This window comes from Ptychodera flava, chromosome 3 (assembly GCF_041260155.1).
Source record: "Ptychodera flava strain L36383 chromosome 3, AS_Pfla_20210202, whole genome shotgun sequence".
Lineage (NCBI taxonomy): Eukaryota > Metazoa > Hemichordata > Enteropneusta > Ptychoderidae > Ptychodera > Ptychodera flava.
Genome location: NC_091930.1, coordinates 40,860,205 through 40,869,566, shown reverse-complemented (window position 1 = coordinate 40,869,566; position 9,362 = coordinate 40,860,205). Strand labels below are relative to the sequence as shown.

The window sequence follows — 9,362 nt, the reverse complement described above, 5'->3', positions numbered from 1 at the left end:
TCTACATGTATATATTGAACAGTGACACTGATTTTCATTGGCAATGAACAGTCAGAGGTTCTGTTCATAACTATTGAATGTTTGAAGTTGTGTGGTTGTATTGGTAAGAATGAGAGAAATACATTTTTAGTGAGGTCAAAGGTGAGGGGGTAACGCCAAAATTTGGCTGGTTTGGTTTTATACTGGTCTGCGGTGAATAAACAAACAGCAATGCCATAATATGTCATCATTAGAATTATGTGACAGAATCAGACATGATCTATGATGTTGAAATTCGAAATGTAGTACTATCAGTCACATGGTCTGCAAGGAGTGTGTACCGAATTTTGATTAATCATTATTTATGCAAAGATTTATACATACATATGATAGTTGAAATCAAAGATTTCTCCTGGTTATGTGAGCTATTGTTGTGGTAATGAAATCAGAAATCAGCATGCAATATAGTCTACATGCAGTGAAAGCATTAATTGTCTGCTGGGTTTTAATTTTGCTATTTTGATTATCATTGATAAAACCACCTGCAGTAAATTCCAATGAAAATGAAACATAACAATAGGAGTGATTGTTCTAAAGCTGAGCCTGTGCGTTTAAAATCCATTGAAATTTCTCTGATCATCAAACCATGAAAGTAAATCCGAGTAGTAATAAATGGTTGTACAGTATCTGGCAAATTACAAGTCATTTCGGTGCAGTTGCAATGATTTATGTACTTCATCTGATATTCATATTGATATTTGCTATCAGAATTGAAATTATTTTTGCCATCCATAAGAAAGGCTGGTGCTGTAATATATTCATTATTAATGAATGTGAATATGGGATGTGTTATAATCTTGAAATACCATTTGCGTAATGTACTGGAAAACAGCAAGAGAGTAGTCTTTCTGGTGTGAACATGACAGAGTTTTTATTTATACAAAAGTAATGGAGTGACAACTTTAAAGTGTACAACATCTGTGTTCTTTCCGTACTGGTAAAGAAACAGTAAACTGTGAAACATCAGGATCAACAATATTGAGAAATGCGTTGGAAGTTACAGTTGCTGTCCCTATCACAAGAGGGAGCATATGACAATCTTAGTGCAGATGAATTAAACTTCGAAATGACAAAAATGTGAAAACAACAATATGAATATTGTTCTGATATTGTCAAGTGAAATGACATTCATATGTATGCCACAGAACTTATCGTTCTTTCAACTTTAAATCAAATAGGTCCGGCTTTTGTTTGTGTTATGAACCTTGTCAGACAGTAAAATAGGCAACCTGAATCCCATCAGATAGGGAAGGTACAGAGACATGAAAAAACATAACAAAGAAAGGCAATATTGGAACATATGTGATGTAAACTGCATGTCATGGTACTTTACTCTTGTCCCAAGTTTAAATGAAATTGCTTTGTGGTTGTTTGAATAGTGATTGAAAAACATGAAAGTTTGCAATGAAATGTCTGTCTGGTAGCCATATTGGAACTTATGACAAAAATGAACTTATGTGCATATGTAAGAAATAGTCCTTTGCCTTAGTGGCAAGTTGGAACACAATTGGTGGAGAGGTGTCAGCTAGGGAAATGGCTCTGAACAGATAGATCAATGGACGGGATCCAATGTACAAGTGTCTGCTGTGATTCGTCCATTAGGCCCTAACAAGTCCAAGATGCGGTGGGACTTCTGTTCATTTACACAGCCTTTCTGTGGAGAAACAAAATATATAAGATAGTGATGTTATTGTGGAACAGTTTAGTTCATCTGTATGTGGGAAAAATGATAGGGAGTGGTCTATGAAAAGTTGACATTTATATAACATGATACGGACCTTGATTATAAATTTTGTTGGATTGCTTTTAACATTGTCGAGTCGACACATAATTACGCTAAGCTATGGAGGATGTGATACTGACAGGTTGCCATAGCAACAGTATTGTGATAAAATTGTATGTTTGTTCACTGTATCAAGGAATAATTAAAAGTAAATCAGGTTATTTATCCTGTTGAAATGTGCAGCCAATTGCACAAATTGTGTGAACTATGAGAGGTGCCAAGTACGCTTGAAAGCATCTAATGTGTGTATGAACACTCACTTTATGGCTGTTACAGTCCCAAAGTTCTCAGTATATGTAACGTCCATTGGGAGAGCTGCTAGAATCTCCTCCTCTGTTCCCAGAGAAGATATATCATCACACTGGAGGTACTTTCCATCAATAACAACAAATGTAGGACTGGTTACCAAAAGACAAAAATACTGCAATTACTAAATGAAGTTCTGTGAACAATAGCAAATGTTATTAATGAAAATATTAAAGATCGCACATGCAAATATTGTTGATGTTTTGTGTACAGTCCGTCTTTACCTGAGCAGTGCTTAAGTTTTGCAAGTGAAGAAAACACAATGTTAAAGTTGGAAGACAGTATATTATTTGATTATGATCATTTCGGAAAGCCAGGCAGTTTGAAAGGTGTGTTGGTAACTTGAAACTTGTAGACTTACCTGTCTATATCAATGCCTTCTAATATCCCGGGTGTCATGTGAGTGCTTAATTGTAGTGTCTATGCATAGAAATATTTAGACAAAGGAACCAAGTTAAGGTTGAGTTGTGTAATGGAGGGGTGGGAGAGTTGATTCTAATAATAGTAGCAGTAAAATGAAATGAAACACAAATTGTCTAAAAGTTACGTCATAGGAGTTCCAATGGAAATGAGAGAATTTTTAGGCGACTTGTGTGACTTGAAATGTCCAGACTGCAATACAGTGGAACCCAGATTATGTGAACCTCAATTATCCAAACTTCTGATTATCCAAACATCATTTCCAAGTCCCATTTAAGATAAATGCATTTGTTATGTGATCAATTATCTGAACTTTCAGTTATCCGAACAAAAAAGGCCATGTCCAAGCAGGTCGGATAATTGAGGTTCCACTGTAGTTGGAAGTTCTGTTCTGTTTATTACAGAGAAATATCTGAAATTGAAAAGAATACATTCCTGAGTGACAGATGTATCTCCATATTACCTGGACGTGTGTTGAAGCAGTGCTGTTTAATGCTGTTTCCCCTTTGAACTTGTTGACAACAAGTGGTCCGACTCGAACCTTGGATCCAACTGTGAATGGGAGGTCTGTCTGATCTGCCCATAGTCTCATCTTGGCGCGGTGTCCATGGTCAGTCATAGTAATGTCACGTTTTCTTGTTGCATTTAGTGTTTCAGTGACATTTTCAGCCTGGAAAATATAAAGTGAGCTATGAACTGATTGATGTGCATCATGTAGCATATACAACATGAATGTAAGAAAAGCAAGAAGTGTTGAAATATGATGGGATTGGACATCAATTTGATTTGAATCACAAGTCAATGGAGACATTTCAATAGAGTTGTCCAGACTAAATGACAGTCAAAATGAGTAACACATTCTATGGATATTTGATAGCAGAGATTTAGAAAATAGTTGGAAGCCGGGAAAGAAACTGGCGTGAGAGAAAAATTGTGGCTGTAAACTGAGAAAAATTACACAGTAGGTGAAAAAAATGTTCACATATTTAGGTCTTTCAGCTGAATGATTTCCGCTTACTAGGGTATTTTTCTGCCTGATAGAAGTTTTCTACAACATTGGATAGATGACAAAATTGCGTGTACTAATAATGTAGTTATGTGAAAAGTACACAAACAGTGTTATGTAAGTCAAAGGCAAAGATTTTTTTAAACTGGAAGATGGTATCTGTGAGTCAGTTGTTATGATGATTGATGAGGTTACCTTTTCAACTGTCCCACAAATAGTCATTCTTTTCTTTGGTGGGGATAGATGCACATCAGATAATGGAACTTCGTCCGGATTATAGAACTTGTCAATGAAATGCTGGTCTATGGTGAAGGCTTTCTGTCCTGAGCTGACCACCTACAAAATTTTGCAAATGATACTTGTTGATCCATATATATATAGTAACAGTTTTACAGCAGGAATCGTATGTGTTGGATTTTGCATTGATTAATTGAGGAATATGTGGATGTAAAATGTTTGCTTGGCTGTTAATTATAAAGTTGGTATTTTTCTGGTCAGGGCAATTGCCAAGTTGACGCCCCTGGTGATCTGTAAGCGACGTCCTATATGAAGGGGTAGGGGAGGAAAAGAATAGGAGAGACCCTAGTGAAACTGTAGGCAGGAGGGTAAAAACGTGTGAGAAAGTAAAAGTATAGACGAGTGATAGATACACAGTGGAGATAGGAGGGCTTTAATAATAAGTGGGACAGGCGGATGTGAAGTAGAGTGGAAAAATGTGAAGGGGAAAATAGATATTTTAGTGTAGGTGAGACTGACTAGGGTATGTGTTCGGTGGGGGGTTACGGGCTAGGTGGACTGTGAAAAAAAATGAGTGGAGGGGCAGGAGTGTTAGGGGGTCTGTGTGGGTGAATGGCCAGATATATCAGGGTAAGGATGTAGTAGGGGAAAAGACTGGGGGTTTCCACTTAGCAGATTGATTACGGTAAGTGTTTGGCAGGAGATACCAATCAGCATGACAGATTGTTAGTTAGTGAGGGTTAGGGACGTTATATAAATGTAAGGATGTTGGAGGGTGAAGTTATAGGACGTTTGGTGGGGAGTGGGGGGTGTATGTGAGATTTGGGGTGTAGATGTCGGCCAGTGGTGGGTATGGAGGTGTTAGGAGGAAGGCGGTGTCGGGATGCAGTTTTGTGTAGAATTATGGGAAGGTTAGAGGAAGAAAATGTTTTGGAGGAGTGTGGGTTATCCCTGGGGGTAGGGAATGAGCCAGGTGTGTATGGGTGGGGGGAGATCTATAGGGTGGGGAACAGGTGTGAAGAAAGTATGGTGTCGGTAAGAAATCGGTAGTGATGTCGGTGTATACGGTAGTGATATATGAGCACGAGCCGAAAAAGGCAGCCTGGGACGAGGATGGGAATGAAGAGAAAAATTATGGAAGTTGGAAAAGATGGAAAATATTAAAAGAAAAAATATAAGAGGGGGTAGGAGTGTGAAAAAGGTGGGGAAAGAGAGCGTGTGGGGTGTATGAAAGGTGCGATGCAGAGGGTACTGCAAAACTTGTTCATGGCGGACAGGAGATCACAGAGAAAAAAGGGGTGAAAACACTAAAAATGGGAGAGGTAAAGTGAAAAGGACAGAGTATAGAAGGTGTGTAAGGCGGATACGAGAAAGGAACAACAGAAGGGATGAAAAATCCCCTGAAGTCGCAAAATTATGCATAGCCCGACATGAGAGAATGGAGAGGAGAAGATGGAGGGAATGTGTAGGGGTGGAATGGAAAAGGAAAAGATGAAATGAATGAATAAATAAATAAAAAAATGAATATTAAATAATAATAAATAAAGAAAAATAAATAAAGAAAAATAAAGAATAAAAAATGAAAAAATGGTAGAAATAAACGATGAAAAAGAGTGGAGAGAGTGGAGAATGGAAATAAAAAGGAGAAATAATAAGAAAAAAAAGCAAGAAATATTGGGAAATGAGAGGAGGCACCAAGAATGGGTGTGCATTGTAAGGTGTGAAGTGTAAAGATGGTGAAAAATGAGTGTGGTGCGTATGGTGGAGACATCCAGGGTCTTGGTCCGGGTCCAGGCTGAAAAAATGGTGAGAGGAGTGAGTGGTGTGGAACAGGTGGCAGAAAGGGAGGGAAAGAATGCAGGTGAGTGTATGGTGTGGTCTGACATCTGTAGAGGTGGAGAGGTGCATTGTGGGACATATGTGTGGGTGTGTGTGGAAAGAGAAGGAAAGCGACCTTGGTGACCATTGGCTTGGGAAAATGACACCAATTCATCATAATCCAGAGGCACCCTGTGGGGTATTGGGAAAATGACTAAAGGATATTGGTGAGGGGTGGTTAAGGCGATACCGAAGGATTCAAATTGCTAAGCAACAGTTGCTAGGGACAATTTCAAAAAACAATCAAAATGCAAAATTTTCATGATTTCCTTTGCACTATAAAGATTACAGAACCATCCAATTGCAAAAGACGCGGATTTTTCGTGCCACTGGTCAGTGACGTCACACATATGCAAATGTTCACAGCTGTATTTTAAAACGTTTCAACTTCTACAAATTTGTACTGAATTATCCAAAATTTCAGAATTTAACCCATGAGATATGTGTTCAGAGCCCCTAGCATGGATTAGGCTATCTGTTCAGTACAAACTGTTTTTCGAAAAGGCAAATATCCTCTGTGTAATTTTGTGAAATTTTGAAGGGTTTTCCTGCGATATCCCATAAACGGTGCGGAAGTTTTTGAAATGCATGCTTATCTGTATTTTCCTCAATGATTTCAATAATTCTGCCAAAAATCGGCTAGATTGGTTGAAAATTGGGAGAGTTTAAAGGTTTTGAACATTTTCAAAATACCTGGAGTCAAAAATCCATAGACAACAACGGAACAGTAAGATTTTGCACGCGCAAAAGTGCGCGTTTGGAATGTTGCTGGTGATAGCAACCAATGCGCGCTTAGAATCCTTCGGTATTGCCTTAAATTATAAAGTTGGTAGTTACAGAGTCATCAAGGATACTTTGCACATATTTGGTTGTGACTGATAATTCAAGCATGAAAAAAAAAAGATTTCAGGAAATTTAGTAGAATCAGTTACTGTGACCTAGTGGATCATATACAGGGTTTGTAGACCTTTGGACAAATAAAATTCGAGGGCTTTTTGACCAGTTTTTCAGAGCTATTTCAACTAAAATCAAGTAATTTTCCAGGATCTTGACCAAGAAACCAAATTGTTATTGAACTTCTATTGACACACCATACCTATCTACTGGTTAAATTGCTGTCGCCAATCATTCTTCCAGGGTTTTCCAGCGCTAAATCATATTTCCCAGGGTTTTCGAGGGCTAAAAAAATTCCATGGTTTTACAGGACAGTACAAACCCTGGATATAGTTATGCTGTGATACTGCTATTGTATGGCTTTGGCAAACTTGTATCCAAAATGAAGTTATGGACATGTATTACATTGAAGTTACACATGCAATAATATATTGGATTTCAGCACTACAATTTGAAAAGTTAAATGATAAAAAATATGCATACTAAAAATGTCATAACAGTTGGACATTATTGTAGGGATGGAATTTTTTTAGAATTTGTTACCCACAAATGTCAGTGAAATTAAAAACAAACGCGACCTGACTAAGCATTATGAATGTGTCCTCTAAATGTTCTGTATTTTACCAAGACAAAGTGAGTCTTGGAAAGTGTGTATGCACGTAATAATTTATAAGTTGAATTTTTGTTAAATGATCAGATTTCCCATCCATGAATCCATCAATGTTTAGTTGTAAAATTGTCGTCTTAATGTACATCAGTATCTTATAAAAACCACTGGTATTTTCACCATCATAATATCCTGAAATCGTATTGAATGTTGAGTTAAATGAAAAATATCAACATGTAAAATAATTACATGTAGTGCTGGATAGTACTGAAATATGATTAACATCAATTATTTGAAAGCATCATTTTTTTTGTTTGCTCATAGAATTTGTGGGTTTGTAGAAGCAAAAAGGTAATGAAACAAATCAAGAAAAATTGATGAGTCATGACTTTTTGTCCAATAATTGAAATTAATGGTGGGGAAATTGAGATGAGATGTCTACAAAAGAATGAGTAGTCACAGAATTTTATTTTATATACATGATACATGTATTTAGATTTGGTTTCTGATTCGGAATATTTCCAAAAATTACAAGAAAATGATAGCATTCAATGACTGCTTTGTTTTCTTTTACATAGAACCCTATGTCATAGGTGGTCATGCATTGTCAGTAGGTAGTTCCCTTCCATTAGGATGATTCCAGAGGCTCTAGCAGCACAGTGTTACTTAATAAACTGCATTGGTGTGAGGGCGCTTTTCCCCATAGGTTTACATGGGTGTACAAATTGACGTATATGATAAACTTGAAAAATCACCTTAATAAACAACTTTACTGTGAGGTCAGTATACATTTCAGGAGTAGTTATTTCTGTGACAGCATTGGAAAATATACCTTGAAATTTATGATTTGATGTACCTTTGCTGGTAAATTTACTCATGAAAAGGATTCAGCACATTGGATTGGACAAACTGCTGGGGTGATAATTAATGACAGTATTACACATTTCAAAAATATCAAAGTTTAAGTTGGTTACTAACCTTTGCTTGTTCATATAAACAAACTGCATTGTCTTTGCCCAAAACGAACTTTCTGATGTCAACAAATTCTGCTTTTTTGAACTGTTTTAACCACTTGTCTTTGCAGGTTATCAGCTTGATATCATAGATATTACCATCTTTGTCCATACATGGGACGTTGTACATGTCACCACTTGCTATTTTCCTTTTCTCAGGGTCTTCCATGACTCTTAACTTGAGACTAATACCAGCCATGATATCAGAATACGGCACTATAAAAGAAACATGAGACAGTATTTTTTATGACAATGAACTTTAGGGTGAAATGGTTTTTCATCAATGGAGTTCGGGTAGGAAATTTTGTGAAATGCAGTGAATTATCATAGATTCAAATATATGAAGTGCAAGCATAAATAACAGCAGTATGTGATTGATATTGTTACAGAAATCTGTTGCGAAATCATTGAAATAAAAGGAAAGTACAAGGGAGGTTATAAGCAGAATGAAATTGTAGTTTGGAATGACTTTTGTTTTGAAATGGTTAGATGCAGTTGTGTAGAGTCAAGATCGCGTAATGGTACACTCGCACCTCCTTCGTCAATATTCGGATGCTTTGATAAATATGGCCACTTATTTCAGGTAACACTGATCATGGAGGTAGTAGAGAAGGAGTCACAACTGAGATAATTACGTTTATTACTATTGTGCACCATTGGTTTAATCCCTTTATGTCCATTGTTTAACACCCCTTTCCCGCCATCTGCGTTGCCGACGGTACCTTCGCAACCGAACCGAGTGAAATTAACCTGGGTTTGCTAATGCGACTCAGTTTCTCCACAGTGTCATAACACATGCGCAAAGACTGTATTTGCGTAGCTAGGGTCAAGTGCGTCATGATAGTGTAAGAACCGACACGTTCCGTCCACGAAAAGTGAAGTTACAAGGAATTCAAGTTTTTCATTTTCAAAATCTTGGTAATTTTAACGTCGTTTTTTATATACTTTACATTCGATCGCAGGAACCTTTCCTTGTTAGAATGAAAGTTCTGATCACGAACTTTTTAATCATGTACTGAGGATGGTGCAGCGGACTGCAGCACTGCCGTGAGCGTGGGTAAAACTTGTAGCGTTTCCCGGGTGTTTATGACGCGACGCCAGCGACGCCATAGGCGACGCTTTGTTTCAATGCATCGTACGTGTTGTTTTTATATCGCGACCATTCATTAAAGTCATGGA

At 37.3% G+C, this 9,362-nt stretch overlaps 1 long non-coding RNA gene across 1 annotated transcript; it reads right to left on the bottom strand.

The window, feature by feature from the left end:
• Window positions 1-2,489: 2,489 nt before the first annotated feature.
• LOC139126533 (uncharacterized) lies at window positions 2,490-3,886 on the bottom strand. Its single transcript, XR_011550626.1, has 3 exons — window positions 3,750-3,886; window positions 3,012-3,218; window positions 2,490-2,548 (listed from the first exon to the last, which is right to left on the bottom strand). It is a non-coding gene; the product is annotated as an uncharacterized lncRNA (long non-coding RNA).
• Between the last annotated feature and the right edge of the window lie 5,476 nt (window positions 3,887-9,362).